The sequence below is a fragment of the Passer domesticus genome, chromosome Z (genome assembly GCF_036417665.1).
Source record: "Passer domesticus isolate bPasDom1 chromosome Z, bPasDom1.hap1, whole genome shotgun sequence".
Taxonomy (NCBI): Eukaryota; Metazoa; Chordata; class Aves; order Passeriformes; family Passeridae; genus Passer; species Passer domesticus.
In genome coordinates this window covers 1,199,385-1,221,891 of record NC_087512.1, presented here as the reverse complement: position 1 = coordinate 1,221,891, position 22,507 = coordinate 1,199,385, and the positions used below count along the sequence as shown (strand labels likewise).

The following is a 22,507-nucleotide window of genomic DNA, read 5'->3' as shown; positions in this document are numbered from 1 at the left end:
TGACTTCACTAAGAAACTCACTGGTGAATACTTCTAAGAAAACTTACCCAAATCTAATCACTAACTGAGTTTTCCCTGCTTTTCCCAGCAGCCACACCACCGAATTTAAAGGGAAGCCTCTTATTGTGCTCTGCCTGTGCCTGACACAAATTGATGGCACAAATCCAGCAGCAGCAGAAGGACTTTGCAAACAGAGTAAATACCTCTGAGCTGAGGAAGATTTGCATGAAATTACTTAGTTAACCTTTCCCTATGGAAAGCTCAGCAATGCCTGTCTGCAAGGAAAACTACCTCGGTGGATTTGGCAGAGAGCTATTTGGTGCTTGTAGGGCCCCTGATTATCCTGCACCCCAGAGCTGGAGCTGTTTTCTGATGTGTTCCTGTGGGGCTCCCTTCCACCCTCTGCAAAGAGTGTGTGGGGGGAACTAACACCAGAAGTCGTTCCAGATATCTGGAACTCATTTTTTGGCTGCTACCCCGTGGACACAGCTGCAGCACAAGGGCTGGTGCCTCTTGCAGGGTGAGTCTCCTGCAAGGTAGCAGGAGCTGGCCTCTAAAGGAAAAGGGGGAAGAATACAAGCTCACAAGAGAGGAGAAACAGACTGCAGCTCTTTCACGTCTGTGGGCACCCTCTTCAGGTGTCTGGCCCTTCACACAGCAAATGTTAGCTCCCAAATGCATCTCTCCTGCTGCTCCACACCTTGAGGGATCACACCTGCTGGCATACCCAGATGCATCCCTGCATGGCTCCCCTCAGTGGGAGCTCAGCTGTGCATTAGACAAGTGAGAAAACAAAGAGAAGAGGGTATTTTTTTAAAGTTTCCAATTAATTTAGATTTTTTAAAAAGTCTCTAAGGAATTTGTGCCTGGCAGAGCAGGCACATCCCAAATCTGTGCCAGGCAGGGCTGCTGAGGCTGGACAACTGTGCCCCCAGCTGCCTGGCACCCCTCCCCCAGGTTTCCTTGGGGTCACTTTTTCACAGCCACTGCATTCAGCCCCAAGGGTTAGGTCCCCATAAAGGTCAGGCTGTTCTCTGAGGAACAATAGCACCGGCATGGGGAATGCTTTATAACCCTCCTCAACCCCCACCCAGGGCTGCCCCAGCCTCATAAGCAGCAGGAACTCAGCACTGTTTCACCAATTACCATAAAATCAGAGCGCCATAGAATCCCAAAATGCTTTGGGTTGGGAGTTTAAATTCCAGCCCATTCCAACCCCCTGCCACTGGAGGCATTTCTAGAGACAGCTTCCACTGTCCCAGGCTGCTCCCAGCCCCATCCAGCCTGGCCTTGGGCACTGCCAGGGATGCAGGGGCAGCCACAGCTGCTCTGGGCACCCTGGGCCAGGGCCTGCCCACCCTCCCAGCCACCAATTCCTGCCCAACATCCCAAAATGTGTGCCTGCCCTGTGGCAGTGCAGCCATGGCCTGTGTGCTGTCCCTGCAGGCCTTGTCCCCAGTCCCCAGGCCCTGGCAGGGGCTCCATGAGAGCTAGAGAGGGACCTGGGACAAGCCCAGCTTGTCAAACACATCCCAGCATCCCACTTTGGAGGTGATTTGAACATAAAATCTACTTGGAATGTGCTGCTCCCTCATTCCCCAGTGTACTATCTCCCTTTGGCAGTGCTCTGAGGTGTCTTAGCAGATGTCCCCAGTGCAGGCGGTGCCAGCTATCTCTCCCAAGCTCCAAAATCTGGGCACAAAAGATCTGTTTGGGATGAAAAAGACCAATCCATCCTTCCAAGAACGAGGACAGCACGTTTTCTGCTGTCTTCCCAAACTGAAACAATGGCCTAGCCTCACTCCAACAAGTAAAACTTTCCAGTGTTCCCCAAGAGCAGCCTCACCGAGAGATGGCTGTGACAGTCCAGGAAACCCAAGATCTTTCTCCTCTGCCTGTGCAAACGAGTTGTAATTTTATGCCTGTTCTGATGCTGGCATTCCAACATAAATTATACAGCTCATTGCCTTCCCAGCAGTCCCATCCAGCCCAGCAGAAAACAAGGGCCTGGCAACTTCTGCACATTGATGCAAAGGCATCAGAGACCTCACACTGCCCAGAGGGATGGGTAAAGCAGCTCGGCCCAGAACCAACCCAGGTTTAAAACTAAAGATCAGATCATTTCTATTGCTTGATTATTGTTTTTTTCCTATCTCAGTCCTCTCTGTTACAGGTTGTTCTGCTGCTGTTTCACAAAGGTTCAGGACATTTGTGGCAATCTGTATAAAGAAGACACAAAGTGCAAACGTTCAGAATCCTCTTCTTCTGGCCTGACTTGTAAAAAATGAGGAAAATGGATCAGTAAAACAAGGCTTTCCAGGCCATGTTGTTCCACCTCTCCTCATTCTGCAAACAGGCAAACCAGCTCAGACAAAGTTAAGAAATGACACAAGACTTGGACAAAACATTAATGCAAATATGGTTGATATTTTCCCCCCTCCTTTCCATGTGGCTTTCCATATCTTATTTTGGCTGACAACAGACATATCCTACAAAGTTATGAAGAGAAAGGCCACACCAGCTCAGCTGGAGCTAGACAAGTGTACTGAAACAATTGTTCCACGCCCTAAAACCTGCAGATGTTAATGAGAAGAAGATCCTTGCTCTGCTCTCTCTGTGAAACAGCCAGACCTGTAACTGAACAACCCATCAAAGACTGCATGGAAAAGCTGGACCACATTTTATATATGCACAGCAATGGAGGGAATACCCAATGTTCTCAAAATCAGTTGGGTTGTAAAGCTTAAAATTTATCTCTAAATTTCAGACTAGTGGATCTGGGTGGTTTGCGGATGACTAAGTTTGTTCAAAAACCTCACTGCTCTACTTGCCGGTAGTTTATTAGTTTTGTCATTTTGCTAAGAAAAAAGAATGCATTTAACTGTAACAAAATTGACTGCTAGCAGGATAAGATTAACAGGTTTACCTTAAAAATTTAAAGTTTGCCTTAAAAGCACTCCAGGAGTCAGTGAGAGAGAGAAAACCCAGATGCCTTCACCTGGGCTAACAGCTCTGCACATGAACCAGAACTGTTCATGGTCTTCTGAACAGTTTTCATGAAAAAAAAAATTGAGTTTATTTTGCTTACAGGAGTTTTCTTCTACTAGTCCAGCCTGGTCTAATATGGTCTAATTCACATTAGGTTAATGAAGGTAAGTGAAGGTAAATCAAAATGAATGAAACTGAAAATTTACAGGGAGAGAATGCACGCAGAGATGCTGCCAGGGCTGGAGCCCCTCTGCTCTGGAGCCAGCCTGGCACAGCTGGGGCTGCTCCCCTGCACAAGAGAAGGCTGCAGGGACACCTGAGAGCCCCTGCCAGGGCCTGCAGGGGCTCCAGGAGAGCTGCCCAGGCACTGGGGACAAGGCCTGCAGGGACAGCACACAGGCCATGGCTGCACTGCCACAGGGCAGGCACACATTTTGGGATGTTGGGCAGGAATTGGTGGCTGGGAGGGTGGGCAGGCCCTGGCCCAGGGTGCCCAGAGCAGCTGTGGCTGCCCCTGGATCCCTGGCAGTGCCCAAGGCCAGGCTGGATGGGGCTTGGAGCAGCCTGGGACAGTGGAAGCTGTCCCTGCCCATGGCAGGGGGTGGCGTTGGATGAGTTTTAGTGTCTCTTCCCACCCAAACCATTCCATGGTTCTGTAACTCTCAAAGGCTGCTGTGGGGGAGCATCCATCCCCAGGAGAGCAGCAGCACACTTACGCACCGGACATCTTTCCCTTGATGACTTCTGTGACCAAAGCCAAGGCTGCAGAAGCAGGGACGTGACAGCTTTTCTGGGAGTTGTGTCTGCAGAGCTTCCTCCTTGTCTCGGGAGCACGGAGCAGCCGCTGTCTCGGGGTCACTCAGTGGGGCACTGCCCGGCAGGACCTCAGCTCAGGGCACACACGAGTGCTCCAGCTGGGCCTCCTTTGACATCTGAAGGAGTTTTCCCTTGGACCTCAGCAGATGTGAGATGCTATTCCAGGAAGGGGAAGGAAGCCGAGCTGAAACGCCCAGGTGAGGAGCATGCCCTGCGCTGTGCAAGGCTGGTTAAAAGAGGCATAAATTTAGAGAAATTAAAACTCTGTACAAGTTTTTGTCCTGCTCATCATCCTCAGTTATTGACCTAAATTCCTGTCTGGAGTCCAAGTCACACGCTGCCTCCACGCCAGCTCCAGTAACAACATCAAAGCTGACCTAGACTGATCCTGTGTTCTGGCCAACAGCTACTTAACAGGACACGATGAACTTCAGATCCAGTTCATCTTTACAGGGATGAGCCAAAGGAGGCTCTCATTTTTCAGTCTGATCCAAAGATCCTCGGTTAACTTTTGCTGCCCTGTAATGGTGCTCTTTAAAGTTGCTTGCCCTTTCCAACTGGAAGACCATAAAAAATAAGTGGAGAAAACCTGATAGCTAGATGGGCAAAGCAACAAATCTGATTGTGCACATGAAATGCTGCCAAACAATCAAGAAAAAAATGAAGAAAGGGAAAGACTAAAGACAGCGTCTTCTTTTCTTTTAGCTCTATTACAAGTGATTAAGCAGTGAGGGGAAGCACGGACAAAACCAGATAGTCGTAGGATATTTAAATAAATGATGTTTTCTTAAGATAATAATCACTAATACTGGAAATAACTGGAAAGGCAACCAGGAAAAAATTTTCCACTCTTTCATTTACACTAGAATTGAACGTTAAAGAAACCCCAAACATTCTAATGACGACTGTTTTGATTCAAGTCATACCCTCTACATATCACTGGAGCCAAAGCCATGCTCTGCGCTTCATCATTAATGTCCTCAAACCACTTAGAAGACAGATGTTTTTAGATAATACTGCATAATCATTATCTGTGAAAGAAAACCTGCATCCATGTTTTCCATTTGCATCCTTGGATGGGCTCCCATCCATGATCCACTCCCTCTCCCCAGGAGATTCATACCCATGTTCCTCATTGCTTTTTCCTACAAGTTTTAGAAGAATCGGCCCTGTCAACTGCAGCCTAATTTAGAGAATCAGTGAGCTCATGTTTGTCCTCCAAATGATCAATATCTGCACCCAAATAGGAACTACTCCTCTCAGGTGAGACCCCACCTGCAGAGCTGGCCCTGTAACACACCCCAGGTAAGATGAACAATGACATTGCCTTAGGAACTGATGGTCTTCCTGTGCCCCTGCAGCTCCAGGGTCATGCATCAAAGCAGCTGAGATGAGGAAAATAATTTTTGATGTTTTTTTGTTAAACAGGGATAGAGAAGAACCTGTTCCAGCCAGGCCACCATCTGGCCCCTGCCTTTAACCTTTGTGTTAAAGGCACATTAAAAGGCCTTTAACTTTTTTGTTAAAGGGGGATGCTGGAAGAGATGCAGCCCCTGTGCAGAGGCACTCAGAGCTCCATCTCCACCGGCATCCTCTCCTTGGACCTCTCAGGAGAAAGACATCTGGCAGCCCCCTTCACCTGTATCTCACAAAGGAAACTCTCTCTGCGGAGTTCCAGAGGGAGGTGTAAGGCCCAGGTGGGCAGAGCACACACATGCCTTGATGTCCCTCTTGGCTGGGACGTGCTGCTTCTGGCCCACAGAGGTCACCTGTGAACCCAGCACAACAAAAACCCTCCAGGCAGTGTGGAAGTTCCCACCAGGAGCTGTGACAACAGCAGCAGGCATGGTGCACCCAGCCACGCTGGAGGCCGCCAGAAGTCCAGGCTTTTTGCCAAGGATCAACCCTCCTGTCGCTGGAAAATGCTGCAGGAGCCAAACAACACATTCCAAACCTCAAAGGAATCTACAGGGCTCCCTCCTTGATATCTTAATGGATCCTGTCTTGAGCATCCTGAAGAAGCAGCTGCTACTCATAGCAGGACCAGCCATTCCTGGGAGGTTGCTGAGTTAGGCTGGGATTGCAGTGCTGGCTCCTGTTCTCTGCTGTCATATCAGCAGCTTGGAAGGGTTTACCTTCCCAAGGTACATCCCTTGGGATGTTCTTCTGAGCCTCCATCACCTGGTGGATATGACCATATCGAGCCCTTATCTAAATTTGTGGTCAGTTTGGGAATTTAGGTTGGAGGACCATGACCTCCCCCAGCTCGGTGGGATATGCAGTGGCTGTACTGCAGCAGGGCTGTGGTCTCTGATCACTCCACCAATCTGATTTTTCTCTAAAGCCAGGATGAAGCCATCTGCAGCACCAGCTCTGGACCTGGCCAGAGAGGTGGAACAGCTGCTCACTGCCAGGGGTGAGCTGGGGCTGATTTACACTTTGGGAGATGGGCATACCAGCAAGCCTGTTTGTTTGTAAACCAAGGATGATTTATTCCTCTCAGTAATTCAGTGTCCTTCGGAAGGCACACGATGTCAGCCCCATTCAGCAGTCCTTTTATTTATTATTTTATTCCTGCATAATCCATGCTGCAGACAAAGAGGCACATTGTTCTACTCTGGCTTACAAACAAAATCTGTTATTTTATAAATTCCTGCTGTGTTGTTTTCTCCCAGTTTTGCTGGATCAGCTTTTAACTTCCATTTAGAAAAAAAAAAGGTATTATTTTAAAAAGCAGCAAAATTTGTTTTGTAATCCAACTGAGTTACCTCCTTTTGCAGTTTCAGCAGCATTTTGCTGCTACAATGGCCAGGAGGCTGTTTGTGCCAGCCTATCCAGACTGCCTTGCCTAAAACACCCCATCCTGTAGTTTTAATGGGACTGGGCTCAAGAAACAAAGCAAAGGACCAAGTCCAAGCTTTGGCATGTACTGATGTCATTTTTCATCCTGCTTTCAAGGGAAAAAAGTTGTAGAATCCCAGAATGGTTTGAGTTGGAAGGGACCTTAAAAATTATCTTATTCTCGCCCCTTGCCATAGTCAGGGACACCTTCCACTATCCCAGGTTGCTCCAAGCCCTATCCAGCCTGGCCTTGGACATGTCTAAGGATGGAGCAGCCACAGCTGCCCTGTTTAACCTCAGGGCTCACCACCCTCACAGCCAGGAATTCCTTCCCATTATCCCATCTAACCCCACCCTCTGGCACGGGGAATCCTTTCCTCCCTGACCTGTCTGTTCAGACCCTTATACAAAGTCCCTCTCCAGTGCTTTTGTAGTCCAAATATACATTTGCTAAGATACAGCAGTTGGGGCCCACAAGATTGCAGATTTTAGGAGGTGTTACCTTGAATTTTGTGAACTGATCCACTGCCCCATGGCAGAAAGTTCTGGGGAAAGTCAAAAGACCCAACAAAAAACTCCTAGTGCTTGTTAAACAGTAGATGATCTCTGCACCCATTGCAGTGAGAGCTGACCTATTGCAAAATGCACACCAAACATCCCTCTCCTGGCCACTGGACTCTTGTTGCCTCTTCAGGGTCTCTGGAGATGATGCTGAAGCAATCCCAGCTCAGTATTGTTTTGACTGGGTGGCTGACCACAAGAAGGGTCTCTGGCTATAGCACAGAACTGGAAAGTAGATCCAAGGTTGGTCATCAACACTGGTACCCAAGGACAACCCAAAGGTCACAGACTGGCATGGAGAGAACCAATGCTCTTTAAACCCCTTGGAAATCTGCTGAAAGCAGACCATGAGGTTGCTGGTCTTTGTTCCTGCAGGATGATTGAAGCCTACCCAGGTCCTGAGGCCAGAAATCCCTCAACAGCATCCCCATAGCTCACTGTGCCCACAAGGACAGGTGAAACTGCTCCAGGTTTGGACATCAGCTTCTTGCTGACGTGTGAGAGGTGGGAAAGGCCATTATCAGCTGCCCAGCCTGGCTGAAGGTGGTTTTCAGTGGTGAAATCTGTTTAAAGACAAACATTTATTCTGGCTCCATCTTGATCTTGTGGTTTTTCTTTCAAGTGAAAGGCTGGCGGGTCTGAGACAATCCTATTGCAGATGCACAGCAAACTCAGGACAGTTGCAAAGCATATGAAAGCTCCCAAGGGATGTCTTATGATGTGCCAAGAGTGACCCCAGCCACCCATGTGGCAATCCTGCACACAGCTGAGTGCAAGCACAAGTTAGAATAAGAAGAAAGGCCCCTCAACTCCATGCAAAATGCCAAGGACCAGCATTGATCAAGGGTGAAGAAAGGGGCATGCTTATAATGGCAACTTTTTTCAACAGTAGGAGAACATTGTCAGAGCTCCCACCTCAGTGGAATCTGCAGAATAAGCAGTCCCTGATGCCAGGTCACCAAGGGCTGGCTTTAAATTCCCTGTTTCTGGGCAAAATCTTGTCCCCAGTGTGCTCCTTGCACTCTCAAGGGAGCACACCAGAAATCTGCTGATGACCCTCATTACTCCTGTAAAGCTGCAGGACAGCCTCCCACCAGTCACTGCAGTAAAACCAATTTGTTCCACTCATCCATGACCAGACTTCTCGGGCAACAGCCCAGGGATGTGATCCCCAAGCTCCAGAAGCCTGGTGGTGCTGGGGAGCATCAGACTGGAGGGGCCATTTGCTGCCAGATGGCAAAGAGAAGCCAAAAATAAGTGACAGACTAACTAGGGACAGAGCAGCTCTCCACAGACCATTGGTGCTCCTGAACTGTCCTCAGAGCACTGGCAGCATTGAAAAATAAGCAAGGAAATTTCCAGCTCAACCACTTCCTAATCACATAAAATTGGGAGGACATAAAAAGGGAGGACAAAGACATAAAAAAACCTGGAAACTCTGAAATGAGAGCTTGTAAAGCCACAGATAAAATGCTTTTCTCTGGCCGTGACAGTACCACTAGAGTGGTACTATAATTGGTGCAGTTCAGAACTTCTAAGGTGTTTGTGTGACCAAGGAGGAAGGGATCAGACTGGGCTCCTCTGGGCTGTTCAGAGGGCACACCCTGCCTGTCCCTTGATGACATCCCCTTTGTATTCATCTTTTGCTGCTATTGTGTCCTTTATTCTTCAAAACTCTCAGAAAACAAGTCTAAGGTGATAATACTCCCAGCACAAAGGCCTGTTCTACAGCAGAGGAGAGCATACCATACCTAAACCCGAGCCCCCAGACCAGTTCTCCAGCATGTTTGCAAGAGCTGCTGCTAGAACTCACCATTTTATGGACTTTGTGGTGGATGCTTTCCCTTCTCAAGGGACAAGAAACACAGGTTTTGCACAGGGCTTTCTACATATGCAAGAATTTCTGTCTTGGAGCACTCCAGATTTCCAGATCTGTAGATAAATCCTTCTCTCTAACCTGTGCTCACCTGCTGCACAGGGTGTGGACTGAAAATCAACCCTTCCCTCATCACTTTCTTGCACCTCCTGGTAAAGCTGGACCCTAAGGCAGATCTCAAACTGCTGTTGGCCCTGTCTTTGGTGTGAAAATCAGTGATTTCAGGTTATAAAATAGGTGTTTTGCCTTCCAAGTGTCTCACAAAGCAGGGAGTGCCTCCTGCCCCATGCATGTCATGCACCACAAAGATCCCGCCCCAGGCTCTCAGCATATGGGACAAAAACTGAGAGAAGCACAGCATGGGATGAATTTTGGAACGTGTGGCTGCTTTCAGCCCTGGCAGGGCAGAAGGGGGAAGGTCCATGCATGGACCTTGTCAAGTTATCAGCATCCTGTGGAGTGTGGGCTGTGGAGCTGAAATATCCCTCTACCTGTTGATACACCCAGCAGTGAAAAAAAAAACAAACAAAACCAAAACAGTTCACCTGATAACCCCTCTGCATTTTCTATGTTGAAGTTTTTATGTCTTTCAAAAATAACCCTCACAAAACCCCACCCATCACAGTCAACTCTCCAGCTCTTATAGGAGCAAAATTTTACATCCAACTTAAATGCTTAAGATGAAATTTAAGCATCATCTAGATCAAACTTAAACACAGAGGATGTTAATAACCAACATTTTGGAATTTAACTGAGGTTTCTTCATCTCACCCAAATTGTGCCTCAGTTAAAATCTTATGTGCAAGTGTTTGGAACAGCTCCAAAACTTTTAGCAATTTCCACATAGTACAAAGAGAACTTCCCAAAGCCAGAGTCTTACCTATTGCCAATTACATATTGCCTTTACCTAAGAAAGCCATCATTTCCCCAAGGCATCCACAGGGTTTCTTTTGCAAATGTCTCTTATGTGGCAACAGGAGTTCAGTATTGAACAGCACCAAATCCTCACTGTGTTTTTTTACAAAACAGAGTTCCCCAGTGGTTTGGTTACGGAGCCACACAGTTGTTGAGGATGAAAAAGCCCTTTAAAATCATCAAGCCCAACCATCCCCAGCACTGCCAAACCTACCACTGACCTGTGTCCCCAAGTGCCACATCCACACTGCATCTAAATCCTGCCAGGGATAGGGACTGCACCACTGCCCAGGGCAGCTGTGCCAGGGATGGACAGCCCTTTCCATGGAGAATTTTTCCCCAGTATCCAAACTGAGCCTGCCCTGGCCCAGCCTGAGGTCGTTCCCTCTCCTCCTGTCCCTGTTCCCTGGAGCACAGCCCGACCCCCCAGCTGTCCCCTCCTGGCAGGAGCTGTGCAGAGCCACAAGGTCCCCCCTGAGCCTCCTTTGCTCCAGGCTCAGCCCCTTCCCAGCTCCCTCAGCCTCTCCTGGGGCTCCAGCCCCTTCCCATCTCCCTTGACCAAGGCTGCTTCAGCAATGCAAGAAAACAACACTTTTCCTTTTATTTTTTACCCACTGCTGGGTATTTGTCACCTGCAGTAAGACCAGCTCTTCACTAGGACAATGAACTGCTCTGCCTTGGCAGCAAACTGGGAGTGGGAGGAAAACTCCTTGATTTCTGTTTTTAGAACAGGCAAAGACCAAACAAGAAATTAGCTAATAAAATTCTCTATGTTCCATGGTATAAAAAGAGAAGAAATCTTGAATAAATTGTGTCAGACGCTGTAGCATCTGAACCCTATTTGCTACCAGAGATAGCAAGATAACATACTTTTCTTTGTATCTCAAACCAGTCTTGGTTTGTTTCAAACCAGACTTCCAGAGTCTGGCGGTGCAATATGATCTTTTTCTTGACCAAGTTGAAGGATAAGCCATTTTTTCCCCTCATCTGGAAACAGCTGACAACAACATACTCTGCATTTATGGAGTACTTTTAATCTTGAGTGAAGTGTTTATGGACCATGGGCCTTTTTCCACTTTCAGCTGCATCTGTGCAAGCCCGTGCTTGGCTGGGAGGGAGATAAATTAAAGGAGGGCAGAAATCACTGCAGTGTGTGCAACAACAAAACAAGAATTAACTCCATATGAAGCCCATTTGGCTCTGGCAGGGCTTATTTGTTTTCTCTGTGTTTTTCTTTACTCCTGCTGCTTACTGTGAAGGGAAGATAAAGAGATGTCTGTAGAGTGCCTTGCATAATAGAGCAGAATTTATTCCAGAGATTTATTTGGTATGGGAAAAAGACTAGATCTTGGAGACCTTAAAAATAGATAAAAATCTTATCTTTTCAGGTGCTGCACAGGTAGTCACTATAAAGAGCCAGGGATCTGGCAGGGATCACCCAGCAGTAGGAAATGTGGGGAGGAAAATGAAGGTCCAGAGCAGCAAGGCGAATTACCCAGGTCACAATACTCATCTGTGGCTCCAGATCTCTGCAGTACCCACTCAACAGCTCTGCAGAGATGCTCTGGATAAATTAACACCCCCAGGAAGCACAGCTTCCCTCCAGGCAGTCTCGAGAGCTTGAGGTTTGTGCCTGAACCAAAACCCCATATAACACTTGCACACCACACAGTATTCCTGAGCCACCAAAGTTCTCAGAAATTATTAGGAAAAGCTCCCTTCAGCTCCAAGCTCGGTGTCAGTGAAGGCTCATTTCCCTGGTGGCACCCAGTGCTCGTTATGGAGCTGGAGTGATGAGCCCTGTGTGTGAGGCACCTGCTCCTTCACGCTGCCCTGCTGACAGCCAGGCCTCCAGGGGCTGATCCCTCGGGGGCTGCAGAGGCTGAACATCTGCCAACACCTGCACTCACCTGGAGGGGCTCTGTTCCTTTCACAGATCTCCTGAGGTCTTCACTGGTGGGTACCAGGAAGAATGCCTTTGCCACATTTCTTTCCCTAGATCTGTGTGGCTTTTTAAACAAAACAGAATCACAGAATCATACAATCATCAAATCTGGAAGACACTTTAAGGTCATTAAGCCCAGCTGCCCACCCAGCACTGCCACTGTAACCTCTAAACCATATCTCCCAGATCCTAGCTCCTCTCAAACACTTTTCAGGGGTGGTGACTCCACCAGCCCCATGGGCAAACTGATCCAATGCCCTACCAGTCTAACAGTGGAAAAATATTTTCTAATATCTAATCTGAATCTCCCCTGTCTCAGCTTAAGGCCATTTCCTCTGGTCCTCTCACTTCAGCCACAGTAGAAGAGACCAGCCCCCACCTCGCTGCTCCCGCCTGTCAAGGAGTTGTGAAGAGTAATGGCTCAGTCCCCTCTGAGCCTCCTTTTCTTGAGACTAAAGTACCCCAGGTCCCTCAGCTGATGCTACAGAAGTTAGGTACACCTAGGGATTCTTAACCTTAAGAAAACCCCCAAAGACCAAACAAATTAACACACAACCCAACACTGACACCTTCCCAAACCAAATTTTTTTTCTCTACCTATATGAATCAAGAAATTTCTCTTCCAAAACATCCCCTGTGGGATTCACTAACACTTTAAACATTTTTTTCTCATTATAAGGACTGTGATGGGGCAGACAAATTGAATGAAATTGTACAATAGCTTGGGTTTGAAAAGACCTTTAAAGCCCACCTCATTCCAACCCCTGCCATGGGCAGGAACACCTTCCATTATCCCAGGTTTCTCCAAGCCCTCTTCAAATTTGCCTTGGACACTTCCAGGGATGGGATCCCACCACCCTCACAGATTCCTTCCCAGTTTCCTATCCAGCCCTGCCCTCTGGCAGTGGGAATCCACTGCCCCCTATCCTAATGGTATACACACACACACACACACACACACACACTGGACAATAATTACATTAATAGATGGAGATGAGGATATTACAGCCAGCATTTACCAAACACCTAAAACTGTACAGAATTTGCATTATGGGCTGATTCCAAGGAAAATTGGAGAGCATCAGCGATACAGAGAGTGAGGCTGTTCTCCTGCCCAGTTTTGCAGGTTCATGACACTTGGAGCACTCAGGCTCCTGGATGCTGATCCAGCCTTTATGACCCAGTCACTCTGGGGTGTGTTCAGGCAGCATTTTTCAGATGCTGAGGATATGCAACGAAGGTCAGACTTAGAAAAAGCTCATTGTGCATTTAAGCAGTTGGATAGGTCTAAGCAGCCCTTTTTAGGGCTGCACCAGTTGCAGAATCAGGTGGTCCACCATATGAGAAGTGGGTTGCTTTTGCAACCTTTTGAGAAGATTATGGTTCTTGAGATCTTGTCCCAGGCAGTGCTATCTTGAAAGAGGCAGCTAGATGTGTGAAACCTCTGTCTCTGTGCCAGAAAGAACAGATGTCTATTAAAAAACCAGGCTCCCTCAAACATGTGTAACTGATAATATTCCAAATTACTGTTCCAGGTAGAAATTCCGCAAGCAAACAGAGCACTTTATAATTTTTTAAGCTCAGGAGACTGGTCTCTCTGCATCAGGGAGATGTGCTCAGTCCTGGAGCTTGTGCTGCTGGCCAGGCTCCAGGACTGAGTGTATCAGGTTTCTGCCTCTGTATTTGCACATGGTTTTAGATTTGAAAGGAGAAGCCCTTCCTCCTGTGACAGCCAGTCCTGGATTTCTGGATTTTCAGCTGCCCAAGTACTGCAAGTTGGAATGAATTTTAAAAAGTGTGGGTCCTGTTTAGGCTGCTAAGAGAAGGTAACTTCAGTTTTCATCCTTGCAGAGAGTTTCTATGCTCCCCTTGGTATTATTTTATTCCCTGCATGATTCAGAGTCTTACTTTGGTATCCAAGTAACTTTCATTTCAGATGAGTTTGGTATTAGGGGGCACTTTTCAAAGTGCCCAGGCATCTGATGAATCAATGATTATTTTTCCTGTGGTGTCTGTCTCTTATTTCAGGCATTTCAGTCATCTAAAACAACAGCTTTGTATTTCCAGGTATTGAGTGTTCATCTCGCTGAACTCACTTTCTCAAACCTTTGACTGCACTTGATTTGTTTCCATCACATGTGAGACGGGCGAGAGCACGGATCTGACTCAGCATAAACATACTTAGGAAGCAAATAAACCTATATTTTTAAGCTCTCTCACTCCCCCTCTTGTTGTGCTTCCTGTTACTGTTGAGGTTTTTCATGCATTGACCACATCCAGGTTCCACCCTCGTCCTCAGTCAACCTCTTGTTACTGGTGGGCTCTGAGCTGCATCTCCTGGGACCGTTTGATTGACCTGTTTTATAATTTGCTGTCTCCTCGGCTCCTACTGACTGAGGTTGGTGGTATTCCCCATTCCCTGGAGTGTTTAAAGGCAGTTTGGACAGGCTTTGTGCAATCTGGGGTAGCAGAAGGTGTCCCTGCGCATGGTAGGGGGTGGAACAAGGTGAAATTTAAGGTTCCTCCCAACCCAAACCATTCTGGGGTCTCTTCTGTTCAGAATAGCAGAACTTCTCAGGAGAGTCTTCAGCTTTTCAGAGTGGCAGATATAGAGGAGATGAAGAGTTTTTGGGGCTGGGAAGTCCTAAGGGACTAACACTCCTGTGCAGACCAGCTTTCTAGGTTGCGTTTGGAAATGAGTGGCTCACGAGGCTGATGCCCTCAGAGCTGCTGGTGAATGCGAAGCGTGTGCCAAGTCCCAGCCATAAATAAAACCAAACTGCCCCTCTGCTAAGCCATGCATCACGTAAAGCCCCTGGGAATGGGATCAGTGACTCACTTCAAATGCAAATCGTTCGCAGCCCCGGGTTCATGTGCGCACAGCGCCATTCTTCCAGCCCTGAAAGCCAGACAAGGCCTCCATGAGTAATAAAGTACCTAATTGGACTCTGACCCCGGCTGGGCTGGGCCTGTGTGTGAGTGTGGATGTGTGCGTTTGTGTGTGTGTGTCTGTGAGTGTGGATGTGTGCGTTTTGTGTGCGTGTGAGTGTACTTTTGTGTGTGTTTGTGAGGGGGTTTCCCTCGGCCCGGCCCTTCCCCTGGGCACTGCTGCTGTCTCAATGGTGTGGGCCTGTCCGTCACGGTCTGCTGCCTCTTGGCCGGGTTCCACCTGGCAGCCTCTCTGCTAAACCATCCAACAAAACTGTTCTGTAGGGTCTATCTCGTTTTCTGTGGGGCTGGGAGCTGCCAGAGAGGACCTTGGGACACCACGCTATGGCAGCAGTGACAGAGGGAGAGGCTTCCACCATGGCCCACCACGTGTCACAACCTGGGGTCTATCTCTTACAAAGACAAATTTTTAGCAGTGATTGTCATGACAGAATAAGGGGGAATGGCTGTAAATTGAAAGACAAGAGGTGTGTATGGGATATTGGAAAGGAATTGGTGGCTGGGAGGGTGGGCAGGCCCTGGCCCAGGGTGCCCAGAGCAGCTGTGGCTGCCCCTGGATCCCTGGCAGTTCCCAAGGCCAGGCTGGACAGGGCTTGGAGCAGTCCTGGGACAGTGGAAAGTGTCCCTGCCATGGCATCTCATGGAATGAGATGATCCTTAAAATCCTTTCCAACCCAAACCAGCCTAGGACTACTTACAGGTGAGCTAAAGAGCTAAAGAACTTGCTGGGCTCACCCAGGCTCTGCACGTATCTAACAGCATCACCATAAAAGGTTTGTTAACCAGAATCTGTGCTGGAGACTCAGGTCACAACAGACTCTGCAGAAATAGTGCTGGAAGATATCCATTTTTTGTCTGGACATCTCTGTAATTTAAGCTGTTGGAACCTGGATCTCAAAGTCTTGGGAAAAAAAACAGAAATATGGTCTGTGGAGATCAGAGGAAACGATCAATATGCTAAGAACAGAACAGCAGACAAAATTCAGCAAAACTGAGGGAAAAGAAAGATAAAATCACAATGATTGCATGAGAGGAAGTGGGGAGAATAATTTGGGTTGATAGAAACATTTCAGATACAGCTGCTACAGAAACCCTTGGCAAGGGGATTTTAGCAGTTGGCAGATGTGGATTTCTTGCTATTTCTGTCTCTAGAGGTGTATCTTTACTTTTTTGGCACTCCCAATCTGCCTGCTTTCCTTTTCTTATGTTCACAATGTAAATTGTTTGGGACAGAGACTCTCCTTTTGGTGCATGGTGGACTTTGCCTAGAAGGCCTCTGAGCATCGAAAATTCTACAGGCAATTATACTGAAGACAGCTTAACCCTGAGGAAAGGATTTTTGACAACCTAGAAACAGTCAAGATGCTCCTTTTTTCCTGCCAAAAAGTTAATTTGTGATGAGTTATGGGTTTGAAGCATACACAAGGAGTAGACACATAAACAGGAACACTAAGTTCTGTTTATGAGAAACCTGCAGAAACTCAAAAGCAACAAGTCTTTCTTCACCCAGCATTCATCCCAGGGTCCTTCCAAAAACCTCTTTCCAGTGGGCACTCCCCAGCTTTTCCTTGGCTGTCTGGGAATCCTTCAAGTAATTTTTGAGCCATGGCATCTCTGCTTTTCTCTGCTTCACCACCTTTGGTTTCTCAGAGCGTTCCAACAATTGCATCAATGATCAGATAGACAAAGAGAGCCCCAGTGAATACTGAATTGTTAAGGAGCATATGTGTTTATGTCATGATGGGCCTTCCCTGCTAGGATCCTATTTATCTGGCCATGGATCTCATCTGTATATTCTATCCACCTACTTCAGCCCCCAGCTGCGAATCCCTGTCAAATCTTCCCAACACTCCTGGAAAGTTTAAAATTAGATCAAATCTCCGTGGGTGGCTCTCACTTCTAAAGTGGATGAAATCCAAACATGAGCCTGAGCTGCACACAGTTTGGAGGCTGCTCTGGGAGGCTGGATCCATCCAGCCACCCTTGTACGGGGGCCAAACCTTTACATTGCCCAAAGCACGGCCCCCAGAAATGCGTTAGGGCTGGGATCAAAGATCAGAGGGAATGGAGAACTGCTGCTGGACCACTAACCCCCCTCACCCCTAGCACGGTGAGAGTTTCATGCCAACAGAAACACAGCAGCTATTTATTGTTTTTAATCACTCTGAGCTCAAAACCTTTCTTAAAAATGCTCCTTCAAACTTCAGGCTCTGAATCAGCCACGTGCCTCGGGCAGGTGTCCTGCAGGAGGACACGGTGGCCCATGCAAGGCCACAGGGTCACACTTCCAGGTGGTCGTTTGACCAAGTGGAGCACAACAGATGTGTGATGGAAATCTTTGTCCACTCCCTGTACACAAGCATTTTCCTGAGTATATAGGCCATTATTATCTCCTCTGGGACACTATTTGTGCCAAATATGAATCTCTGAATTGGTTCTTCAGCATCCACTGCAATAAATTTTCAGTTCTGAAAGGGTTTCCAGACAAACAATACTAAAGTTAAGTATTCATAATGTAAAAGTACAGTAATTTCCTTCCTCAATAAAAGATAAAACCTAGGCAAAAGATCCAGAAACACTTTAGATTAAAGTGCTAAGGTAGTCAGACAAGAAGCAACTCAGTACTTTTCTTTTTTCAGTTTCAAAATTAAGATAAGAGATATTCACAATTCATAATATGGAGACTGATTTCCCATTATCCAGGATGAAAGGCTCTCTGTAGGAGGTGAGCTCAGCTGAAGAAGGAATTTGGTGAAATACTTCTTGAAGTCCATCCGGTTGGAACCACTCTCCTCATTTTGGGACGTGGAACTAAATCAGGGTGGTAACAGGTACTTTAAAATGAAAACAGGTAAAGACAGGGTCTGTCTTCTATTTAGTACTCTGGTGCAGAGACCACTCATCTGAAATATCAAAGAGCACTGATTTGCAGTCTCTCCTTCAAGCTGTACACAATTATTCCTATAAATGAGATCTGTTCCTACAGGAGGCACTGGCTGAGGACAGAGGACAAAGCACAAACCTGGACAGGGTGCATTTGAGCCTGGTGGTCCCTCACCCCACTTGAAATGTTCCAGGGTCTGAACCAAAAGGGGTGTCTCTTGCTTGTCTGGGCCGGGATGTGCTCTGGGAGCTTGGAGGCAAACCCTGCAGCAGCATGACTGGTGCTTTGGGAGTGTCATGGAAACTGCCATGGAATCCTTTAGGTTGGAAAAGCCCTCTAAGCTCATCAAATCAAGCATTCCCCAAAGCACTGCCAGGCCCACCAGTCACCTGTGCCTCCAGGTGAAATGGGGACCCCAGGCAGCCTGTTACAGGGTTTGGCAACCCTTTCCATGAAGAATTTTTCCTAATATCCAGACCAAACCCACTCTGCTGTAACCCAAGGACATTTCCTCCTGTTGCTGGTTGTTTGGGTGTCCTGAACACAACTGTGCCTGTGGGTGGAAACCTGCTGAGCCCAGCCCTGGATAGCAGGTGCCCAGCTGGGCTCAGTCCTATTCCTGCTGCCCTTGGGAACGTGGTGTGAATTATGCTCTGCATAAACATCCAAATTTTGTTTGGGGTCATGTTAACTCGGCTAGGGGAGAGGTGAAAAAAAGGAGAGAGACACGGGTAGGTTTTGGGGGTAGGGTGAGGGACATAGACATCATGCAGATTTCAAAGGCCCTTTCTTTGTCTTTATTTGAGTTCTTTGAGCCCAGAAAGTTTATTTTCCCTCCGAGTCTTTCTTCTTTCTCTTTAAAATGAATGTTTACTTCTATTAAAATCCCTCCCAGACTACAAATGCCAGTCTTTCTCCACTTGTGATGCTGCACTCGCCATCAAAACAGAATGAAAAGCCAGTCCTCCTAAATTCTGGGGGAAGAGAGGGTTTTCTTGCAGTTAAGCAGATTGTTCTCTGGGTCATTATGTACAACAGGAGTGCTGCAGAATTGTCCTTGTGCATGAAATTCCCTTGAAAAAGTGCAAGTAACTTGAAGCAAGAAGGGCTGTTTTAATTTCACAAGGCAAAGAAACTTTGGGCTTAGACAAAACAACCTGGTGTGAGATATCAGCTGGGTGGTTTATGCTCACCAGGCTCATCAGGGGTGGCTATGGGAACAGATCCGCAGCTAATTTAAATGACATATTGAATATTCAGATATCTGTAATGAAAATGCAGTTTCTAGCACAGATTTTTTTCAGTGCTGAAGGGAGCAGTGCCTCTGAGATAAAACTGAAAATGTCACTTCCCCTTGGGGCCCAGCTCCGTTCTCTGGTAGGCAAAAGAGCGATTAACATATTTTATTGTTTCTATTCCCCTGCTTTGCATTGGTCTTCCCAGCCCACATCAGGGAGAGGGTTAGAAAGGAGAAGTGTTCCTTCTGAAAAGGCTTTTAAAAGTCTCCAATTTGGCACTTTTACGTAGGATTTCGACCCCCATAAACAGGGAGGCAGCAGCTGTGAGCAGCAGGGAAGGCTGCTGGGAGGGGAGGGTGTGCAGCAAACAGCTGGTATTTGTGTTGTCAGCTTGCAAATGCTGTATTTCGTATGCTGTGTGGTTGTGATACTGGTGCAAATGGATGCAGCAGATCTCCAAGAAAGTCCAAAACAAAAAAAATTATTTCTGCATCCGTGTCCTGCTGCAAGCTGCACTACCCGGACTTCCTGAGCCCAAGACGTCATCTGCAGCTTGGGTAGACTTTACTGCCCTAAAAATCTCTAATCCTGCCCTAAAAATCTCTAATCCTGCCCAACTTGTCCCCACTGAGGCCAATGGCATCATGTCCATAGTTTCTACAGCTTCATGAGGCAACCAATAAAAAAATATTGGGCCAGTTGACCTTTGAACCTCCCTTCCAACCCAAACCATTCTGTGATTAAAAAGACTCTCTTGACACCATTTTTGAAGCTTCTACCTGGTGAAGCTTCTACCTTTTTGCAGTTTAATTCTTTTGCACTCCTGCAGCTGGGCTGCAACGGTGTGAATGTGAAATAGGCAAACTGGTCATCAAAATGGGACCTGCGACATGCTTTTTAATGCTGTACAAAAAAGTGAGTATTTAGAGATATGCCTTGTAACTATCCATGGAGATGATGACTATAAACCTCTGCTCCATGGTTACAACACTCTTCTTTCTTTTAAGGCAGTTTTCTCGTTTCCTCGCCACTTTTTCTTAAGCAGGTCTGAGGCTGGAGTGTACGGATCATGGTGGGAACTCAAAACCCAGCACAAGCAGATGCCTCACTTCAGAATATTTGTTGATACCAATGGTGAAGCTTGGCAAAAGCCTTGTGATGTTAACAGGAAGAATGAGCTCAGTTCAGCTGATTCTGATGAAAATGGGAATCAAAGTCACAAGTGCCAACAAGAACCTTCTCAACAGTGTTTGCTACCTGCTGATTCACACTGCTTTGGGCAAGCAAGGCACAGCCAGGATTTGGGTTACTCTCTTAGTGCATTTTGTCATTTTTCTTGTAAACAGGACAAACACCTGATTGGAAAAATTAATTATATGGAGGTTCAATATGTATTTTATGGGGTGAGGGTGAAAGCCAAAAAAAGATGGTATTTAAGAGGTTTGTTGCTCAACTACTTGGCTTTTCATTGGATTTAAAGCTGTTTCTAAATGACAGTGTTTCTGAATATATGTGTTTTCCAAACTCCTAATTTCTTAAATCCAACAATTCCTGTATATAACTGTAGTGTTGCCAGGCCATGGAGTGTCTTTCACAATTCTTGTCATTTCTGTGATGCTCTTCTAGATCCCAATTTCTTGTGTTTGTGAGAAATTCAGCTTTTGTTAAGTAAATAAACAAAGTTCCTGGTCATCTTAATTGTAAGGTTAAAAAAACAAAACCAAAAACAAAAACAAAATGGGAAAGAGGACCTGAAGCCATCGTTCAGAAGCTGGGGATTCTCTAAGGGAATAAAAAATGGTGTTTTCTAGATACCTGGAGGTGTAACAGCTCCCAGAGGAGAGATGGCTCCTCAGGTTCCCTCCAAGAGGTCTCTTCCACAGCCTCCCTGGCAAAACTATCCATAGGGATTGAGGGAGGTGTGTCTCAGCTGTCAGCCAAGGAAGGTGCAGAATGTGCAGGAAAGCTTGCTGCCCATGGACAGGAAAGCTGCTGGTTTGGGAATGCCCTTCCTAGTGTGTCTGGCAGCTGGTCACGGAATCACAGAATCCTGGAAGGGTGGCCTGGGGATGGAAGGGACCTTAAAACTCATCCCAGTCCATCACTTTCCATAGGCAGGGACACCTTCCACTGTCCCAGGCTGCTCCAAGCCCCATCCAGCCTGGCCTTGGGCACTGCCAGGGATGCAGGGGCAGCCACAGCTGCTCTGGGCACCCTGGGCCAGGGCCTGCCCACCCTCCCAGCCACCAATTCCTGCCCAACATCCCAAAATGTGTTCCTGCCCTCTGGCAGTGGGAGTCATTCCCTGTGTCCTGCCATGACATGCTCTTGTGAAAAGTCCCTCTTCATGTTTTCTGTTGGTTCCTTCAGGCACTGGACAGACAGAATTAGGTTTCACTGGAGCCTTCTCCACGCTGAACAATCCCAATTCTCTCAGCCTTCTCTACTCTCATAGGAAAGGTCTAAGAAAGTGGATTGAGTATTTCCTGCTAGGCAGGAGACATTCAATGCGTTAAAGCAGACACCTCAGAGCCAAAACTGCATTTTTAATTTGCCTTGGTGTTTGCAAAGGTACAGAGATGTAGGAATGGCAGGGACATTGGCAATTTCCTCAGCTCCCTGGTCCTTAAAAGATCCAGGTGTTCTAGCTGAAGTAAGAGACCAAAACTCACCTCACCCCGTGAGTTTCATGAGTGAGTTTCATGGCACCCTGTGAGTTTCACAGCAGCGTTGATGCTTTAGGGAAAACTCGTTTCATGTGAGCCCTGGTGGTTCCTGGGGAGCCGAGAGCAGCCAGGAGCGCCTCCTCACCCAACCCTTCCAGCTGTGAGTATCGGTGCCACTTGGAATAGATGGGAAATCTGCTGTTACTCGTTGCCAGAGAGTGGTGGGTGGTGGAGCCCTGCCAAACGTGGGTGTGTGCAGCCTGGCAATGGATCCACAGTGCGAAAAAAAAACAGGAATTTTTTTTGGATTTTCCAGGGGACGTTGCGGAGCAGTTAGGCAAGGGGGTTGTTTGACAGAGAATGCAGACATCTGAGATCCTGCAGCACCTGCTCGATGTGCAGAAGGGCCAAACTTCCACTGGGAAGGATGCTTGGACAGCTCCAGTGCTCTCCTATGCCAGGACCTCTCCTGGGTCCAACCCTCTCTGCATCTGGAGGATCCCTAATCCTCCCTGAGCCCCTCAGTGCCTTTAGCCCCTCATTTTCCCTGAATCACCCTAACAATCACCCACAGAACAATGCCACTATTACATTGTGAGATACCTCTTCACAAACTCATCTCTACAGACATTGTAGCAACAGCATTAAATATCCTTAGTTTAAAAAAAAAAAAAAATCTATTCCTTCAGCAGGAAAAATATGTAGTGGTCAAAATAATTGAAAGAATGGTGGTGGGTAGAGATTTACTTATAAATACTTGACTTCAAGTGGTTAATTGTTCTACTCATCAGCATTTAGACAAATAAATTACTTGAGTTTGAAAATGTA

The 22,507-nt window shown here is 47.1% G+C and overlaps 2 long non-coding RNA genes across 3 annotated transcripts in view; one reads left to right on the top strand and one right to left on the bottom strand.

Annotated features, from left to right (window-relative positions):
• Window positions 1–15,289, bottom strand: part of LOC135289748 (uncharacterized) — a 24,336-nt gene extending 9,047 nt beyond the window's left edge. Inside the window, exons 1-3 of one of the 2 annotated variants that reach the window (XR_010352462.1) lie at window positions 14,782–15,289; window positions 11,908–12,006; window positions 3,709–4,030 (exon numbers count right to left, since the gene is read on the bottom strand). This is a non-coding gene — a long non-coding RNA (uncharacterized LOC135289748). The remainder of the gene's footprint in view (window positions 1–3,708; window positions 4,031–11,907; window positions 12,007–14,781) is intronic. The other variant, XR_010352460.1, reaches the window with a different exon arrangement.
• Window positions 14,231–22,507, top strand: LOC135289749 (uncharacterized). The gene is made up of 2 exons (XR_010352463.1): window positions 14,231–14,340; window positions 21,996–22,507. It is a non-coding gene; the product is annotated as an uncharacterized LOC135289749 (long non-coding RNA).